This window comes from Carassius gibelio, chromosome A7 (genome assembly GCF_023724105.1).
Source record: "Carassius gibelio isolate Cgi1373 ecotype wild population from Czech Republic chromosome A7, carGib1.2-hapl.c, whole genome shotgun sequence".
Lineage (NCBI taxonomy): Eukaryota > Metazoa > Chordata > Actinopteri > Cypriniformes > Cyprinidae > Carassius > Carassius gibelio.
Window position 1 is genome coordinate 20,494,654 of NC_068377.1, and position 17,864 is coordinate 20,512,517.

Genomic DNA, 17,864 nt, shown 5'->3' on the forward strand with positions numbered 1-17,864 from the left:
GAAATCTTTTTAAAATGTAATTTTTTTTGAGATAAAGAAACTATAAATTACCACCAAATAGTGCACGGAGTTTTTATTTATTTATTATTATTTATTTCTCCACCATCAACCTACCTATTCATCTTTCTCATATTATTATTTATTTTGGACTCCAACTCATTTGCAAATCGCAAAGACCCACGCAGACTGAACACCGCTTTCAGTGCGATCGATTTCCCTCAAACGAACAGCTAAACACCGATTCCCTTCTCTATAAAGAAACAGAATGATGTTTCTGTTTGAACTCTACCATTTGCTCAGCTCTTACTACCACTCTCTATTGACTCACGACCAATATCAATTACACAACGATCTGCAAACCATCTTAGACATTAAATCGCACACACTACGCACGAGCTTCTCTCAGCAGAAGCGCTTTAAATGAAAAAGCACGCTGAAATGTGTCATGCTGGAGCACCGCCATATAAGTCTTGCAGGACAGTGTCACTCTCATTATCAGTCCAGATGCATCCGAATGCGCAATAAGTTTTAGGTGACGCTTAATGGCGCTTTCAGAGCCTCGTAACATGTATTTACCCACCACTATACATGCGCATCAACAGACATGTGCAAGTGCAATAGATAGTTACCTAGTTCCATTTTCGGACAGCGCGCGAGGGATGCTTTTCAAGATCCTATTCCGCAGATGTCCGACTGGAGACTGCAGCCTCCTTTCGAAATCCCGCCGGCTAAGAAAAGTTCTAAACCTTCCCCTTTGCGTCCATCTCAACAAAAGACCGTAGCCGTTTGAAGACAGTTTTTTTCAGAAACGGATAGGAAAAAAAAAGAGTTTGAAAGAAAAAGACTGAGGCAGAGCGGGAGAAAAAAAGGCGAGCTAAATCGTCCGCCAGATTTCCCAAAGACTTATAAGAAGCTGCAGAGGGTTGTCTGGTCCTTTGAATGATCATGTGCGACTGAAAAGCCAGGGATTTTTTTTCTTTCTCTCGGAGCCCCTCCTTATATTCAGAGAGACTCGAGTCGCCGTCTGTAGCACATGTCACATCCACTGGTTGCTATAGCGATGCCTCCACATGTTGTCCAGAGCGCGCGCGGGGTAGAGGGCCAGCTTGAATGGACGGAGAGCTTGTCACTCATTTGTTCAACTATTCGGGATTTCTGTGCCTGCTGGATCGCTGGATTTTCCCCACATTTTCTCCCATGTCTTTCACCCGTTATATTGCAATCAGAACTAACTAATGTTGCAACGCCTACTACCAACTACAGTCAGTACGAGCCAGACAGAGAAGGACGCTTCACTCTCCACTGCCTAGAACGACCCGACGTTTTACGTAAATTACCATTTAATCATCGTCTAGCATTTTACCTTATTTCTCTATTTTATTTAACATGGCTATTATACATAGACATACTTAGATCTACTAAGTATGTAGCATTTACAAATTTATTATAATGTGTTTATTGACAGAAGGGGAGATTGTTTTCTCTCACCCCCCCCCCCCCACCTAAACATCTAATAGAGATTTATTTTCTTTACTTAGTCGGATTTGGTTCGCTCAGGGGGTATTATAATAACAAAAATAAAGCATTAAATAATACAATAAAATAATAATAAATGATGCATGATTTTATGATGGACAAGATACCCTGTAAAAAGTGTTTCTACCTAATCTGGCCTTTAAAATTTGTTTTATTGGTGTAACCTATATATATATATATATATATATATATATATATATATATATATATATATATATATATATATATATATATATATATATATATATATATATATATATATATATATATATATATATAAATTTTCTTTTGAATAAAATCACTGAATTTAGATGTTACTACACATTTTAAGGATACCATTTTTCATTGTAGGCCAAGGAAACACTTTATAGTCAATGAGATGAGGCCCATGCAGTGAAGCAGTGACTAAATAAGCAAAAAATAAATAAAAAAAACTTATTTTATTCTTTATAAAAATTACAGTTTTGGGGGACTATTGCGAGGTTTGAGGAGGGCAACAGCTGCAGTGAGCAGAGAGGGATTACTAAGTCTAACAGGGAGAATAGAGAGAGGGAAAAGAGGGGAGGGGGAGGCTTGTTTGAGTGTTTGTGTGTGTGCGAGAGAAAGAGAAAGCAATGCAAGCACTCAGAGAGGGAGAGTGTGTAAGAGCGATACAACATGTGCCCGTGAGGTAAGTGGCTGTGTGTGTGTGTCTGTGGGTTGGAAGAACTGGGGGTGGGGTCCCGTCAAATGCAGATGACGAGTCTGCGAAGGGGTCTTCAGTTTATCTTTGGTTTCAGCTGCACTACTCCTCCCTCCGTTGTCCCCTCCTTACCCCTCTTTGTCCCACAGCGTGACAGCTGTAGTTGGCAGAAATCAGAGAGGAACAAAAAGTGGTTCGCCCCATTCCAGAATCTCTAAAACAGGTAAACACACTTCAGACATATTTCCACCTTTAACCTCACCTTGCTTTATTTTCCTTTCTTGCAGCAAGAATCTGGGCATGCTGTAGTGAATGACTTGTATAAAATATGATCTTCCACATGAACAAACTGTACAGAAGCCCAAAACCACAGGATGCTCAGATAACCACACTGAGCACATACAGTATTCATTAATTTAATTTTTCTCTATCCATTTTATGACCTTATGCCTATTTTGTCTATACGTTTGTGTGATAAATTCCTGCAAGAATGGTACATCCGTGTCCTAATATGCATAAAATCATTATTTCACAGCTTCAAGCAATGGTGCATCAACCATTTGTGCAATATTCTAGAGAACAAAATCTGGATGACTAAAAACCTCACCGCCATTTCTCAAAGCACACATACATACAAACAACCTTTTAAGGAATGATATGTGAAATTATAGACATTTAATGTCACCAAAATGCAACATCATATTTCAACAAGGACTTTAACACTAACTTCTAACTAAACCTAGAGCTGCTGTGCCACTCAGCATTATACAGAGACAACACTGCATGTCTTCAGGCTGTAAAGAGTCCTGTGGTGACTGACAAACAATAGTACCATCACTTGATGTACTCTTTTAACTTTACTGATCTACTGTATCTAAATCACAGACTACAGAAGGAGGAAGTGATGTTAAACAAGCATCCACATGGAGGGTGAAGTCAGGCTGCCTCCAACCATACCCACAGCACCATCTATCAGTGTCTCTCCTCAGGTATAACCCCCAGTCTCGAATGAAGATGCTTGAACAGTGTATAGTGAGAGTACTGTAGGCTTCACATAGAAGACTGCTTATTTTAATCGGTTGTGGCGAATTGTCTGATGCTAAAAAGTGTCATTATTGTAGATTGCGCTACAAAAATACCTGAATTTTGATATTCTGTTGGTATTTGTTCTGTTCTGCTCATCTCCATGCTCCTCTCCTTGTACTTTTTCTTTGTTTAATATATCTCAAAATCAAAGCCATTAACTTGCCTACTCAGTCTAATACTACACACAAAAAACGTTACAGAACTATTTATTTCCCAAACAGGGTAATCGATTTTTGATGTTGCTTGAAAGGATGTTATAGCTTAATTTAGTTTTAGGTGCAAAAACTGAAAGTACATTGTACACTCCTGATATCTATCCTTACAAAGGTTTGTGCAATTTATTCATTAACAAAAGTAAGACAAAGAGCAACATGCTGTTGTTTAATGTTGTTTAACGAGGAGTCTTAATTTGTACAAGATGGTAAAATCAATATAAACTTAGCCATCAGTTTAATAGGAAAACCAACTATTAACGTCATACCTTTCATACGACCCAGTTCGTTTGATATCATACGGTTTTCCCATTCTGTATTAAGTTGCCATGAAAGAGTGTTGACTGTGATGGTATAAAGGTGCGGTCACATTAACAACATTCTGTGGAACAGCAAATGTGCAGTTTAGGCTGTTTTTAATGACTTGGCACAAAGCGGTAACATTTGTTAAACAGATCTTTTAACAGTGTTACCAGCCAATACTATGTAATTCAGACTTTTAAGGATTGTCAACTGATTAATCACCAAAGTCATTTGTCCAAATATAACATAGAAAGATGCATGTGTAAAACATCACCAATATTTGTTTGATGTCCTACTCTTCATATTCTCAATTTCAACCACGAAAATTCACCCGAACAGCAGTAAATGTCAGTGCACCTTGAGAAGGAAAAATAACCTAATCAAATAATTATTTGACTCAGCATTCCTATATGAAATGCTGAGAAAACAAGCATTTGCTTAATAAATATCCTGTCGGTTAGAGCATTTAAACACTTAGCATTTTTGGCTAGTTTTAAAACATGAATCCACTTCACCACTGATGAGCCAACATCAGGATGTCGTGTGACATTTTCAGGGCATTTTGGAGTGAATTAACTTTACATTTCCTTCATGGATGAAAGAGATTTGGCGGAGGGGAGAAGATGGAAAAAAAAAAAAAAATCCATGCTGAACGCCGCTGCACTAATTGGTGAGCGCTAACATTTGGCTTTCTATGTCTCATACATACACAAGGCTTAAAGGACTAATTTAGGGAGAGATATGTGTCGGCCATGTCGCTGCAGTCTCTGCTGTAGATTAGTTTGTTAAAATAAGCTCCCTCATTGTCTAAATCTAGGCTAGAGAAAGATCCATGCCAGGCGGTTCAAAGCTATGAACAAGCTAGCGATCAAGGTAAATGCTACGCTTGTCATCTTGTGTATGGACTCAGCATGATCAAAACCCAACAACACACACAGCTGACTTAGCTACAAAATAACATTGAAAAGCAAACCAATAAAGAAAATCAAACCATGAGGCGACACAGTTACTAAGAATAAAACTCCATGGACTATGTAGAATGTCAAAGGAATATCAGCACTGTTTGTGCTGTTTAACACCAAATACATAGTCGAATACAAGTTGAAAAATTCGGACACATGATTTCAGGAAGACACAATTAACAATCCCTAAAAAAAGACCGACGTGGTATCAACTGGCTCCACTGTGAAAACATCTATTCACCAAATTTTACTACATTGTGCCGCATCATAAAAAACTCTCTAAGCTGCACAATTACTGTTCCACACTGCTGCTGATCTGGTGAAAAACGCTGACTCACGGTTCAGTCCACCTTACTCGAAGCTGCTGGGGCCAGGGCCAACAATTAAAACATTCCCTTAATGCCCATATCAATACTTCTGATAGGCTCCCTTTAAAGTTTAAGAGTAATGGATTTCATTAGAAACATTGTACTCTCAGGGCCTTCAGCCATAGTTATTATGTTGAACTCTATTAGAAGTTCTTGCTTTTTAAAGGACATGCTTGGAAGCCACTTTGAAATGAGATATGATGAAATTTATTGATGAAAGTGCAGCACATTATGGCATTTAGGGCTTTTCAAACATCAGATGGAAGGCTATGATGAATCTGCTCAAATGTACAAAGTGTAATCAATTTTGTGTTATTTGTTATTGCTTCTTCTATATGCCTTACTTTTCAGTTGTGCCTTAATCACACGGATACTATAACTAATGTGTTAGTGAGGTTAAAAGGTTTAAATTATTCATTATAGATAATACAAATAAATAAATAAAAAACACATTTTTAATCTGTCCTATAAGAAGAATCTTACAGATTATGTAAGATTCCATTCAGTTTAAAACACACCCGCACAGAGTATAAGTTGCCACACTCTCTGATTTGTGCCCTACTTTTAACTGCATTTAAATCACAATCTGTTATTGATAAACACCAGGTTAAAGAGAAAGCCCTGTTTTAAAAACCTTTAAAAACAGCATCAGAGATGCCTTTTGCTGAAGGTGTCTTACCTCCACTAAGAGTCAGATGCAGTAATTATAGACTGCTGCTCCACCACTGCCTCTCAAACCTCAAAAGACCAGTGACCTAAGTACTGTGATCTACCTGCTGAAGAATGTGGAGACTTTTCACAGAACTTATTTCTTACTGCCATTATGTTGCCACAGATGAAATGTCTTCACTTTATGGGTCAAGTCCTGCATTTATGTTAAAAGCAGTCGCTGAAAGTCTAAAAGTGTAAAAAGAAAGATTACTGTGATGTCATTGCTTATAAGTCAAGAGATGTGACTGGTTAGTGGCTATGACCTTTACTTCATCTATGCCCACAAGGAAATTATAGAATGACACAACAACAACAAAAAAAAAACCCCTTTGTCTTCTCTTCCGTGTCTGTGTGAGAAAGTTCAAAACAAAGCAGTTAGTGATATCCGGTTCGTGAACGAATCAGTCGATGTAACCAGATCTTTTTGAACCAGTTCACCAAATCGAACTGAATCGTTTTAAACGGTTCGCGTCTCCAATATGCATTAATTCACAAATGACTTAAGCTGTTAACTTTTTTAATGTGGCTGAGTTCAAACAAACCAATATCCCAGAGTAATTCATGTACTCAAACAGTACACTGACTGAACTGCTGTGAAGAGAGAACTGAAGATGAACACCGAGCCGGGCCAGATAACGAACGAAAGATTGACTCGTTCTCGAGTCAAGAACTTTTTCTGTCAGACGCATCCAATTCGAGAACCGAGGAGATGACAATACTGCGCATGTGTGATTCAGTGTGAAGTAGACCGACACACAGGGCGTCTGAACCGAACTGATTCTGTTGGTGACTGATTCTGAACTGATTCTGTGCTAACGTTATGAGCGCGGGCAAACCGAAGGCTTAAATCAAGGGCAATCATTGCCAATGACACCATTACGTCGAGCGCAAAAGAAGCTAACCAATTTTCTTCAACCGGTTTATTGAATCGAACTGTCCGAAAGAAGTACTGGTGATCCAAAAACCTATGCAACGGTTCTTGACTTGTGAACTAGTCAGTCTATTTTTCATTATCTGGCTCAGCTCGGTGTTCATCTTCAATTCTCTCTTCACAGCAGTTCAGTCAATGTACTGTTTGAGTACATTAATTACTCCAGGATATTGGTTTGTTTGAACTCTTAGGGAGTGTCAGCCACATTAAAAAAGTTAACAGCTTAATTAATTTGTGGATTAATGCGTATTGGAGATGCGAACCGTTTAAAACGATTCAGTTTGATTTGGTGAACTTTTTCAAAAAGATCTGGTTACATCAAATGATTCGTTCTCGAACCGGATATCACAAACTGCTTTGTTTTGAACTCTCTCACAACAGACACAGAAGAGAAGTCAATGCTGAATAATGTCGTAGTTTCTGACCCTCTGATGTCACATGGACTACTTTGATGATGTTTTTCTTACCTTTCCGAACATGGACAGTATACCGTTCACACAGCTTCAATGGAGGGACTGAGAGCTCTCGGACTAAATCTAAAATATCTTAAACTGTGTTCCAAAGATAAACGGAGGTGTTACGGGTTTGGAACAACATGAGGGTAAGTTATGAATTACACAATTTTGCTATTTGGGTGAACTATCCCTTTAATATCACATGAGACTGTTGTAATCAACAGATATCATGCATGTAATTTGGAAAAAGAAGGAAGTGCTTTTGTACAAATACAAACAAGTACAATAGTACAAGTAGAATTGTACCATTATTATTATTATTATTATTATTATTATTATTATTATTATTTTTATTATTATTATTGCGACATTCCATACACCTACACTGTGGGGTAACATTTTACTTTTAAAAATGTTTGATGTACGATGTGGAGTTAGACATTTTTTGTATAGTCATCCATCTAAGAATTACATGTGCTGGTGAGGTCCTTTAATCTATTTTGCATGCGTCAAATATGCATCCCCTGCAGTCAATGTATACAGAATATTGAATTCATGAAAAATTATTATGTATGACAATTTCTGGCCATCCTATCTGCTAGAATGTCTGTCCATCCACACATTTACACGTTTTAAAAGTGCCAATTCCTAATACAAAATTCTGAATGATTCAGATATTACTGAAGCATGTTTTACAAGAAAAATACTATTTCAGTTTTTCTAGTAAAAAAAATTAGGTAATTTCACAATTATGTGTTACTTGCCATTTCTTTGTAATTCATTGTGGAATTTATTCATGTAATATTTATTAATAAAAAATAATTATATTTCTGAGTGAAAATTGAAAAAAACGTCTCCATGTGCAGCTAAATAAGCTTTACAATTCACATGATATGTCTAATAAAATATCAGATACCAGAAAAATCTTTTTTTCACACATTTGGTCCTCACAAGTATAAAGTACACACGCACGCACGCACGCACACACACACAGTGTAGGGTAAGTTACTCAAAAAAGTAATAGATAACAAATGATTTATTACTACTTGAAAATTGTAATTTGATTACATTACTGATTACTGCATGTACAAATTAATCAGATTACTAATTACTTTCAAGTTACTTTGAAAACATACCAAACCTACAAAAAACACTTCAAAGTGAAAATTTTAGATCTTTCATTAATTTAATATTGACTGAAAAATATTACCTAGGTATAAAAGCAGCAACTTGACTTTTAATCCATTTCTAAAACTTAACATTCTTAGTATAAACCACATGCACTGAGTGTGAACACATTACAGATAATAAGCTCAAACGGGAAAGAGTGTACATTGTGTTGGTTCTATATAGATTACTTCATCAGATAATATTTGTTTTAGATAATACTTGCTTCATTTAAAAGCAGACACTTCAAGCTTTCCATAGATATGTCTCAAGTCTGTGTGTGAAGTATTCACTGAGTTTTGATTCATTTTAGTGAAGCATTTCAGAAAGAAGTTTGCAGAGACTGAGACACCAGAAAGCGCACCCTGTTTGATTTCTTTATTTTACAAAAGCACAATGTTTTGTTGATATTTTGAGTGTATGTAGCGGGGTTATACGTAATTGATATGTCGACTAAACTGTCTGGGGGTTGGGGTTGTGCACATGTCTGTATATGTGTGTATGTGAGACGATTATGCACAGGTGCGGCTAATAATGGGGAACGATCAGCAACCTTCATGATTAGTGGCTGGAGAGGATAAAAGCTGATGGATTCTGATAACCTGCGCTAGTAGCCGGAGCCCGAACACGACTTCACGCACCGCAACACACGAGAGCGGAAAGGCTGGTATTACTCTGCCTCTGATTCCCCAGATAGTCGCGAGCTGACCACTATTTGTCGGGACGCAGTGAAGATGGCAAAAGAATCATCCCAACGCACTCTATTCCTCGTATGAAAGGGAAGTGGTTTTGCGACTGTCTTAAGAACGAGTGGGCTTTATCCTGCGATATTGTTGTGAAGAGTTGACTGATCCACTTTCCCCTCCTCGCAGTTCCGGGTGGAATTTCCACGGTTACCATCCGTGGAGGAACGCTGTCGACGGGAGGCGCGAGATACCCTGCATCATCTTAAGGGGTGGTGAGGGTGTTGATGAGAAACTTTCGTCGCAGGGCTCAAGGTAAACTTGCACCATGGTGGCTCCCAGCACCCTTAGTGGTCGTTAGGCAGTCCCATCCCGACCGCCCAGTGTTTATCATAAGACCAGAGGGTAAAGATGGTCCATGTCAGACCCTCCACCGTAATAATTTGCGGCCATGCCCTTGGGACCCTCCGATCAATAATGACACCGCGGAAAGTCAACAGAATGGGGTACACGAACACGGGATAGCTAATCGCCCAGAACCCTTTTGGCCTCCTGCTCCTGTGGTACTAATTCAGCCAGCCCCACCATATCAGCTCGACCCTGTTTCGACCTCATTGCCAGAGCCAGCCGACGTACCATCCAACCCTATAGTGACTCCACCTCATTCTTCTGCCTCAGTTGCTCCTTCTCATGAAGCCCCTGGCCCAGAGTTGCGACTGGTAGGGACTGCTCAGGACACAATAGTCCCACCACAGCCAATGATAGACCCCTGCACAGCCCCAGAACATTCATGTGCTCCTAGTCGGAACCCGGTCTGTGATAACCGGGGGAACCTTCCTGTGCACTACCGACCTTGAAGGTCATAAAAGATTGGACCATAAGCTGAACTATGGGACATTTATGCCCTATAACTGACCTTTAAGTGCTCGGGACGAGCCCTATTAAAGGGGGGGTAAAAATGTAGCTGGGTTACACTTAATTGATATGTCGACTAAACTGTCTGGGGGTTGGGGTTGTGCAGATGCCTGTATATGTATGTATGTGAGACGATTATGCACAGGTGCGGCTGATAATGGGGAACGATCAGCAACCTTCATGATTAGTGGCTGGAGAGGATAAAAGCTGATGGATTCTGATAACCTGCGCTGGTAGCCGGAGCCCGAACACGACTTCACGCACCGCAACACACGAGAGTGGAAAGGCTGGTATTACTCTGCCTCTGATTCCCCAGATAGTCGCGAGCTGACCACTATTTATCGGGACGCAGTGAAGACGGCGAAAGAATCATCCCAACACACTCTATTCCTCGTATGAAAGGGAAGTGGTTTTGCGACTGTCTTAAGAACGAGTGGGCTTTATCCCGCGATATTGTTGTGAAGAGTTGACTGATCCACTTTCCCCTCCTCGCAGTTCCGGGTGGAGTTTCCACGGTTACCATCCATGGAGGAACCCTGTCGACGGGAGGTGCGAGATACCCTGCATCGTCTTAAGGAACGAAGAGACTGAGACGGCGGCGATTCCCTTGTATTGTGATTTTGAATTGTGGACCGGCCGTGAGTGGTTGTGGGGCTGTTAATTCATTTTTGTATAGAAACTGGGGGTTTTATTAGGCAGACAATGGTTCGGTTGTAAGGTCTGGCTGCTCGCTATACTTTCTTGAACAGTGAATATGGTGAAAGGGTATTTCTCGGGTAAACAGTGTTTTTTACGTGGTAGTAGTTTGTTGTGAGATGTTGTGTTTTATTCACATTATGGTTATTCAACCCTTGTTTTCATGAAAGTGATTATGTGTGTGATGTGATTTTGTACACGAGTGTAGAATTATTAAGGGTGTCTATCAGCATTGAGATAACTGTGACCTTGGGACTTTACTTCCCACTAGAGGGCGCCATATTTTTACCACTGGTTTTATAGCAGTAGTGCCACTTGTATGTTTGTACTCTATCTGTGATCTCTAGCGTGGTCACGTTATTAATCTCCCTTTCTAGTGTGTATACATCTATATAGTATGTGTTTTATGTATTGAAAGATTGAAATAAATTGAGCCTATACACCTATGTCTTTTGTTGTTGTACTTCAAGGGTCAATATTAAAATTTCCATTTCCCGTTACATGTACACAAATAAAAGTATAACCTTCACAAATTCAAATGATGTATTACTCTTAAATGTACAATAAAAAATGGTAGAATTTTTTAAAATATTTTTGCTGTTATCAGGAAAAAATGCAAGTGATCGCGCCAGTGCCTCCGTTGACCCAATGCAAATGACATGATTTTATATGGTATATAATAATTTTTTCTTAACACTACATTTGTAACGTAAAGTAATTATATTGCCTTTAATAACTGTAATCAAATTACACAAATTTAAAATACAATGCATTACATTACTGCGTTTCCAGAAAAAGAAATTTGATTACAGTAACTTGTTATACCTAACTCTGGTCTTTATACCAGAGTTGGGTATAACGTATATATACAGTTTAAATTTTATATTTTGAACTACATATAATTTGGAATAATATAGCTTATTCAGGCCAGTAATAAATAAAGAATATGCAATTATTATGATCCCTTTGAAAAAATTCCTCATTTATAATGTATAATTTGTAAACTGTGATATTTACAATAGGTCATATTTAATTATTAAATGTGCTATTACTGAACCATACATTCAGAAAATGTCATTTGACAAAACATGTTTTTAAAAAGCTGGTGCTGTATACTGTACATTCAGAGTTCTGTGTACATTTTCAGACACTCTATGTATATGGAGAGTTTTGACACTGGTTTAGACAAATAATCCTGACACAGCCTCCATTAAAACCTCCATTTCTAAAGACAACATACACTCATTATACACATTTAGATTTGACAGATACCTGCCACAAAAACAATACAGCAAAGGAGAGATACAGAAACAACAATAACAATAATTACTGCTGATGTCACACTGCTGACACGTGCTCTGAATTCTCCCAAGATGTTTACTTCATTTGTACATTTAATTTGTCTCCCCTTCCCACCACTTCGCTCAACCGCAGACTCACAAAGCACACATCACTGACTGCAAGAGAGGTCAGTCATTAAGGAAAAAAGGTCCAAGTGCCATTACACAGAAGACAGACAAAAAAAGAGGAGAAAAATTACAACATAATGGTCACATGAATCTCATTAGCATTTTCGTTACTACAGCACAACCAGTGGGAGAAAACATTTCCCTGGCGGCCTAGTCATTGTCATGACTACATGACTGAAACACAGCTTGATGACTATCCTCTACATGTGATGTCTGTCTATCAATCATGCAACTGAGTTTCTTGGGAAGTGGGGCTGTAAGTTGGTCAAATACATGGCCTTCTCTGTCTATTTTTCCTTTTTCCCTTGTGTCTAAAGAGTAAGAGATAGTCAAGAGCCTTGAACAGAGCCAGGCCAGTTTGATCCATCGCTTCACAATTACTCCTGACAGGCCAACGCTGAGACCTGACTCCGTGCCAATCACTCTGATTTCAACGCTTAATTACTGCTAATCTAAAAAACTGTCACTACTGCTAAATATGCTATGGAGCCTGGGTTTCTCCCTCAGTTCATTCCAGAGGACTTCGACCAGAGCTAATGGTGTCTTAAGTTTACATGAGAGCTATTCTCCGTTTGCCTCGAGGTAAAAGACAGAACACAACTCAAACTCTGGTGAATGTGTTGGCTTGAATTGCTATGAGGAACAGTCTGGCTATATTTTTCCTCTGCTTAGTTCTACCACCAGGCACAACATTAGAGCAGTCAGATAGTCAGCAAGTGTTGGTTATGGTGATTTAAAGTACATTAACCATAGCTAAACTGTACTACAACTAAATTCTATTCAGTTTCACAGGACATCAAATAAAATATATGTATATAAGAGCACTGAGCAGAAACCACAGACAATCAATGACATATTTGATTAGCGCACATTATTACTTCATTTCTTTTAATTATCAGCTCATGTTGAGACAGCTTAAAAGCCATGATTATTTTGCACTGTTTCCACAATATGCATTTGTATTAGCACCTCATTTAAGTTGAAAAACCTTAATGAAAGAAAATGCTGTGGAGAAAAACATAGCATCAATCATGACCTTCTGACACATAAGAGGTCATTGTACTATCAAAAAACATCTCAGTTACGTATGGTAACCCTCTGAAGGAGGGAACGGAGACATCACATCGGTGACTGATGAATTGGGATAATAACTTCAATAGACCAATCTTCTTCGAATGTAAACTAAATGAGCCAACGCACATTGGCATGCAAATATTGCATAAAGCTGCCGCCGATCATTGCGTGAGTATAATAAGGCAGCAGGTGCAATACATACCAGGTTTTTGATGAGAAGCTGAGCTGGTGACACGGCCGCTCAGTGGTAGTACAAGGATCTCAGGATCTGAAGGTAATTGAGGATCTCAACAGGGTCTACAGTACGGACACTCTGAAGCAGTTTTAGCAAGCCTAACTGGGGCCTCTCGCTGCCACTACCCGTTTGAGGTGAGAACACAGGAGGATACTTGCTCCACAAGAAGGCTATAGAATCTAGCAAACGTGTTGGGGGTCACCCAGCCTGCAGCTCTACAAATATCTGTCAGTGAGGTGTCGCGAGCAAGTCAGGAGGATGAAACACTTCTAGTTGAGTGAGCTCACAATTTGAATGGGCAGGGCACAACCTGTGCCTGAAAAGCCAGGGTGATGGCATCCACAATCCAGTGGGCCATCCTTTGCTTAGAGATGGCACTCCCCCCTTCTGCCGGCTTCCATAACAGACAAAGAGCTGGTCTGAGGTCCTGAAGCTTGGTGTCTGGTCTACGTAGCATCTTAATGCTCAGATGGGACAGAGCAAAGCCAGGGCTTTCAGACTCCAAAGGAAGAGGTGTTGGGCAAGTTACAATGGGAGCGCAGATCACTTTGTCGGTTTATGTACGCAACGATTGCTGTGTTGTCCATTCAGACCAGCACTTGCTTGCCTCGTAACCACCCTTTGAGATGGTTCAAGACAAGGTGCACTGTAGGACTGCGATCTCTGCCTGCAGAACAGGTGCATTGGCCACTTTCACTATAGTGAAGCAGATACTGCCAAGGCTGATGTTCCTCAGAAGCCACTGAGATGGGCTGGGTAGCATGGTGAAACACAGGGACCCAATTCGGGCAGTTTTTGAGTGGTGGCGTAGAGTGGTGTGGGATGCAAGGCAGAGCTGGTTCCACAGGCTGGCAGAGGGTGGGTGAGTAGGGCCTTCACTGAAGCTCTTTAATCAACCACTGCTGCCATCTGGTGAAGGAGGAGGATGAGTGAGGCCTGGTGATGGGCCGTCTGCAACTCTTTGTGCCCTCCTGGGACCCAGAGATATAAAAAAAACACTCTCTTATTAAGATTTCCAGATTCGCCGCCCGGCCCTCCTACGGGGGAGGAAGAGGTGCCTTCACCATCCCCCAAAAACCAGTTTCCTCTCTCTCTGGGTCGCCCATCCCGAGGCCTCTTTATCTTCCACTTACCGCCAGGTTTGAAGGGGGCCTGGATGGGTGGGGCTGTCTGCCTATGCCCAGCTCCATGGTGCCACTTGCATAGCTGACATCTCTGGATCTGATTTACGTAGGCATTGCCACCATCCCGGATGCGGCAGTGCAGCTGAATCTTCCACAGAAAGCCCTCCCTCCGATACAGTGATCGACATCCGGTCGTCGGGAGGAACACCAAAGGATATCGCTGGGATGCTCTTTGAAGAGGACCCAGCGCATTCCTTTGGCTGCTCAACTGGATCGGAGTGCTAGAGGAGAGGTGGGCCCCCGAGGGTTGATTCCCTGAGGCATTTGTCACTGCTGTGATCCTCAAAACCAGCCATGCCACTGCCGGACATAGTTCTTGCCTGTCAATCACCAGGACGAGCCTTAGATAGCAGCAGTGGCAATGGAACCACAGCCATACCCCCAGTGGGGCAGCATGGTGAAACACAGGGACCCAACTTTGGCAGCTTGTGAGCGGGCCAGAGAGGGATGTGGGGTGCATGACTCATCCGTGAACGCCGCCTCAGCATGTTTGCCCAGACACATGAGGCAGCGAATGTGACCATCACCCAGCGCCAGGTAACGACCGCATCCAGAAACACACGGGTGAAAAGACGATCAGTCGTCTTTTCAAACACTTATTGATCTTTTAGAGAAATTTCTCTTTTAGGGAAATGCTCTTTTACTGTATGTGCTGAGGCGCACAGGAAATTGGCCGCTTGCAGCACAACAGGGGATAGTACAGCCTGAAATGCACAACACACTCAACACAGGAATGAATGCTGAAGTGCCATACCGCCAACACCAAAAGCTTCACCAAAAGTAAATAATAATTTACTCAAATGCGTGTTGCATAACCCAAATCAAAGCATCAGCTTTTTGCTATAGTATGGACAGCAATCTGTGAAAATCACCAACTGCTAACACATTTGTAACACTATGCTATATTTACACAGTTTGAGCTGAAGTTGGTGCATTGTTTATGTACTTGGTATTACAGACTGTCTCTAAATTTCTGCTGTTAGATTTACAAAATGATGTCTACCGTGAGAAACAGCAGTCGACCATTCATTGGGGTTCAGACCTATTCTGCCTCTGACCCCACCAGTGCTATACCATGTGACATATCCCACAAAATGGCACTGAGAGGTAGAACCTGCCAGGCTGACATTTAAACCCCAGCATTGTACCCAGCTGTGACCCGGCACCACCCTCCCTCAGTGCCTGAGGGTGCTAGCTCTGTCTGTTTCTTTCTTTCGCTCTCTTTTCTACATACACACAAATGAGACGACATGCTGGAAGAAAAGCTAGACCAGACTAACATGTGGCAATAGTGCATAATTCACATGACAGCTGACTGTTATAAACTGATCATTCCACTGTTTTGGATAGAACTGGTTTATGAGACAAAATAATTCACAGACTTTTAACCAGTGTTGACACTAAAGGCCAATTTACACCAAGAATGATAACTATAAAGATAACTATAAAGATAATGATATTAGCGTCCACACCATATACTGTATAAAAACATGGACGTAGTGTCTGTGACGTCAACCATTGGTTTCCGAAGTGCATTTTTGAATCTAAAAGTGTGCAGAGGTGGCCGTCACCATCTTGGTAGAGCGTCACTCTCAGATAATCGAAAATGGGCAAAAAGGTGGGAGCTGTTTGCAAACCACACCCACCTAGCTCAACGGTCTTTATTGTTATAGCTGTGGTGTGGACTCTGCTATTCTTTAATACTGAGAATGATTTTTAGAACTATATATTTATTGTTATCTTTATAGTTATCATCCTTTTTGTTGTGAACAGCCCTTAATAACTTTACATAACTAGCTAAAAAAAATTGCAGTAGCATGACACATACCAAGACATTTGCATTTCTGATATGTAGGGATGGATTCTAGTCAGTCGATTCATCTTAAATGGTCCTCCCATGAAACATTTAGATTTGATTCATTCTAGTGAATAATTTATTTGGATGATTAATGTAAAAGACAGACTCCCAAAACCATTCACTGAGGCCCTGTTTACACTAGTGTTTTTTTGTTTTAAAATGGTGTTTTAAAATGAAAATGATCCTCATCTACACCTGGGTTTTCACTACTCAGAAAGGTTCTCAATCCACACTATACAGCCGCAAACACATCTCATGACCATTCATGCAGGTACAACAATGAGCATGATGGTATTATTTACATGGTCGTCAAAGATACCTAGAGCGAATGTTGGCAGCCACGCCATCATTCTGAAATGTCTCTGTAACGGTCAGTTTAGACTAAGATGCAACCCCAAAATCCTTGGACTATATTTCTAACAAGTTATGAAAGATGTTAAATGGTTTTCATGTATTTAACATGGCTTTACCTGGTTTTTAGTTTACACTTTAATCCTAATTGAGATTTTTAATTAAGCTATAAATTACATTACTATTCAAAAGACTGGAGTCAGTAAGATTAGTTTTTTGTAAGAAATTATTACTTTATTTATAATAGACCAACCCCAACATTTTGAATTGTAGTGTAAATCATAAAGTTATATTTTTCTATTTATTAAAAAAACATATGACTCCTTATGTTACCTAAATGTACTTAAAGTAAATAATTTATGATTCTATTTTGAAGTGTAACAAACTACTACAAAAGATGTTTGTAGCTTGGTGAGACATAGCTTCAAAGTAGCCAATACTCCCCAATGCTGGTTTTAAATAAGCCAAGGTAAGGAAAATGTTTCAGGAAAAAATGGCATTATTCTGTTGGATACATGAGGTTACAATCAATTGAGAAACAATAACATAAGGTAATGGTATTTGGGTTTCAAGAAATAAATTATGTCTAATTTGAAGCATTTGTTGTCCGACAAGCTCTGGTGGCATGACAGCAGCAGCATTTACATTACTTTTAATGTAACTTTAAAATAACACAAAATAAAAGCTGCAAATGTAATAAAAACGTAAAATCTCTCAGATTATGTAAAAAGACTTGAGAGTGGAAGGTCAAAATAGCTGGTTTAAATCCCATCAGCTTAAGGACGACCTAGCCATTAGCTTTTAAAATGGAGAACGAAAGGAAGATGAAATGAGAGCTAGATACAGGTGCCCACATGTACACTATTGCCTTTCAAGACTCATAAATGAAAAAAGAAAAAAAGAAAAACTCTCACACTGCTTTGGAGAGCTGCTTCAGGGGTTGATTGGTGGGGGGGAATGCCTTCACAGACTGCCATCAAATGCTC

At 39.9% G+C, this 17,864-nt stretch overlaps 1 protein-coding gene and 1 long non-coding RNA gene across 2 annotated transcripts in view; one reads left to right on the forward strand and one right to left on the reverse strand.

Annotated features, from left to right (window-relative positions):
• Window positions 1–17,864, reverse strand: part of LOC128016773 (receptor-type tyrosine-protein phosphatase N2-like) — a 175,584-nt gene that overhangs the window by 37,304 nt on the left and 120,416 nt on the right. The gene's annotated exons all lie outside the window — the stretch shown is intronic.
• LOC128016775 (uncharacterized) lies at window positions 934–3,201 on the forward strand. Its single transcript, XR_008184285.1, has 3 exons — window positions 934–1,328; window positions 2,368–2,441; window positions 3,104–3,201. It is a non-coding gene; the product is annotated as an uncharacterized LOC128016775 (long non-coding RNA).